Source organism: Anser cygnoides, chromosome Z, assembly GCF_040182565.1.
Source record: "Anser cygnoides isolate HZ-2024a breed goose chromosome Z, Taihu_goose_T2T_genome, whole genome shotgun sequence".
Classification (NCBI taxonomy): domain Eukaryota; kingdom Metazoa; phylum Chordata; class Aves; order Anseriformes; family Anatidae; genus Anser; species Anser cygnoides.
Window position 1 is genome coordinate 25196796 of NC_089912.1, and position 3803 is coordinate 25200598.

Consider the following 3803-nt stretch of genomic DNA (forward strand, 5'->3'; position numbering starts at 1 on the left):
GAAAGAAGGGGAGAAAATACGATGAAATAGTGCTCAAGGGTTGAGATGAGGACAGGGAGATCACTCAACAATTATCATCATAGGCGAAACAGAGTCAGCATAGGGAGATTTATATAATTTATTGTCTATCACTAGCAGGCTGGAGCAATGAGAAACTAAAAACACCTTCCCCCATCCACCCTCTTCCATCTTCTCTCCCTGAGCACGCAGTGCAGGGGAATGGGGAATGGGAGCTGCGGTCAGTCCCTGACGCTTTGTCTCTGCCGCTCCTTCACGGTCCCTCTCTGCCCCTGCTCCCCGTGGGGTCCCTCCCACAGGATGCCGTCCTTCCCGAACTGAGCCTGAGGGGGCTGCCCACAGGCAGCAGCTCTTCAAGAACTGCTCCCACATGGCTCCCTACCGCGGGGTCCATCCATCCCCCAGGAGCAAACTGCTCCAGCACGGGTCCCCCACGGGTGGGCGGCAGCTCCCCCCAGACCCCCTGCTCCTGCGTGGGCTCCTCTCCACGGGCTGCAGCTCCGGCCCGGGGCCTGCTCCTGCGGGGGCTCTCCATGGGCCGCAGCCTCCTCCAGGCCACATCCACCTGCTCCACCGGGGGCTCCTCCACGGGCTGCAGCGTGGAGATCTGCTCCGTGTGGGACCCATGGGCTGCAGGGGGACAGCCTGCTCCATCAGGGGCCTCTCCCTGCACAGGCCACAGGGGATCTGCTGCTGCCTGCCTGGAGCACCTCCTGCCCTCCTGCTGCACTCACCTAGGGGGCTGCAGGCCTGGTTCTCACTCCTCGCTCTCCCAGATGCTTTGGCACAGCAGTTTTTTCCCATCCTTCAATCTGCTCTCCCAGAGGCCCAACCAGCATCACCCCGTGGCTCAGCTCCGACCAGCAGTGGGTCCCTTTTGGAGCAGCTGGAGCTGGCTCTGCTCTGACATGGGGCATATGCTGGGCTCTGCTCACAGAGGCCACTCCTGCAGCCCCCTGCTACCAAGACCTTGCCATGTAAATCCAATATACCTGGGAAGTGCTGCAAACTGTTGAACAGTCTACATTTCCTTCCTCTCATGTTGAGCGTGGGCATAGAGGTCCAGAATCTCAAAAGCTTTCATGGCATGGTTCCTGGTTGGATCACATGAATAGAGAACTAGTCAGGCTTAGCCTCTTTAGCCAAGACATCTGAGAGGACAGGATACAGGTCTACAAAACTATTATTGGCATGAAGAGGACGTAACCTTGTCTTTCACCATCTTGTCCAGCATATGAGCAGAAGGGCATCAAATAAACATTGCGAGTTCAAAAGTAAATAAAAGGAGTTGTCCATTTATTCAGTGTGTATTTCAGCTAAGGAGCTCTTCGCCATCATTTACCAAGTATATCAGGAATATGTTTGAGTTTAAAGTTAGCTGTTCAGCACCATGGGGATATAGAGATCCATTGGAACCTGTTAAAAATTCACCCCAGCTTCCAGGTTCCCAACCCACCCCGCCCAAAATAAATAAATAAATAAATAATTAAAATCCTTTATTTGAGAAGGTCTCTGAGCTGCAAGGGGTGACAGATTGAGATTAAATGAGGGGCATGGGACTTGTGAGAAATGCTTATCCTACTCTTTGTGAGGCATCCATCTCAGTGTTCACACTTTACTAGGTGGACCTTTTGTCACACTTAATTAGTGCCATGCTTCTTATATATGCAAAGCTCACAGAAGCAGCTACATCTACCGCAAATCTGGCAATGTGCTTTTAACACTGCTTCCCACAGAAGGCATACAGGGTAAATACAGTCTGGTCCTAATAGTACTAATTGCAATACTGTTGCTCATAGAAATGGAGAGGGGGGAGGGGAGTGGGACATGATGACACTTCCCTCAGATGTCACTAAACTGATCTCAATTTTAACAGTTACCATTATTACATGATGTGCTGATGTAGCTCATTACTTCAGTTATTTTTTATTTTGAATAGTACTGTCACAAGGTGAATAGCATTTCTTAGCAATTATGTTCAAACAAAATCAAAAACCACTCTGCTAACAAAGGGAGGAGTAGTCAGGTTTAATGGTAACCCAAGCACTGGAAATTGCTGATACATTTCTATTGGTATATTGTTTACTTATTGACACCTTTTCCCAAGGATTGTGGATCAAACTGGATTTATAAACAACAGGAACTCTGTGTCACTAAAAAAATGTATATCTATAGAACATCATAGTTATATTCTTCATACTCAGGTGAGGTCAGAGGATTGTTTTTGCATCTCATTTGGTCAAGTTCAGAAATATTAGCTCAAGTTAATTTCATTTTTTCAAATACTAGGAAGTGGTTCCAAGAAAATATTCACTCAAAATTTAAAGCATTATTAAAAATATCACTATAGGGCAGTATATTGCACTGTGAGCATGAAAGTTTATAACGGCAACTACTTTATTGGTATATTAAGAAGCATCATGAAAAAAGACAGAGGTGCCATCTGAAGGCAAAATAATCCTGTGTTGCACAGACACACTTTCAAATTACCAAAAATTCTGAAACACACAAAGAAAAAAAAAATCATTATGGTAGGAAATAACAACTCAAAAATCTTGCCTCACAAGAATGAGAATGGTAATCACAAATAAAAATTTGAGAAATCACATTCTCAACTGCTAATGAATGGTATCCTAGGATTTTGTACTGGGAATGTTTAAAATAAAATTTCTGCAATGAGGGAAGAAAAAAGCTCAGTGCTGTAATATCATCAGAACTATCATCACTCTCATCAACCGCTTCTATAGGAAATCTGTTTCAACTTCCAAAAAAGAGATTTTTTTTCTAAGACATTAAGCTCAGGAGCTCATGATTGGTCTGAAATTCTTTTTCTTCAAAAATTCCATGTCAAGTGAATTTTAAAATTTCATTTTTCTTAAAAAAAAAAAAAAAAGGCAACCATGCATATAATAAACTCCACGTGGTGAATGATTTCTTAAAACATCCTAAGTTACTTTAGCAAAGATTTATTATAAAAAATGGTAAAAGTATCGCTGAAACTTCACTCAAATAAATAAGACAATCTACAAAGAAACATTATCTTAACCATTATTATCTTAACCAGGATCCAGTTGTTCTTTAAAGTCTTCCAAACCCTCATGTAACTCTGAGTAATTGTTTATAAATGTCTACTTCTAGAGCCCCAAAATTATGTGTAGTGTGTAAAATTATAATTACTATAGTCGTAATATCAGTTCTTGCCTCAGGTAAGCAGACAAAGTTCATGTGCAGGCAGTGTTATTTTCAGCTCCTACTATTGAGTGGTTTGACCTATGAAGTCGCTTTGCAAAGGTACAGTATTTAACAGCTTCACATCTGTGGACCAGAATATTTGCTTGTATCTTACTGGAATTTAAATACATCAATACGGCATATATATTCACAGTAAGCTTGCCTTATCAACATATTTGCAGATTCTTCAAATATGCTCTCAAGCAGAGTAATAAACAACCGTCTACAGCCCTGTAGTTGGCCAATGATTAAACTATTAATCCTGTATTGAAGATGGAAAAGTCAAGACACTCAGAGGGGAATAAATTTTTGTCCCAAATCACACAGCAAGACAGTGACAAAACTGAGAACAGATAACAGATAGAAGTCATCGTGAGGATCTTTCAGCCTTTAATTTCCAGACTCTATCACTTCTCTGCATTAGTTTCAATTTGAAGTAGAGCATTTTTGGGGGGAGGAAAAAAAAATCTCAACTATTTCAGACTGCAATAACTAAGAGACAAAAATTACATTGTATCCGGACACTACTCTTCAGACAAAATCCATGTTGTCTA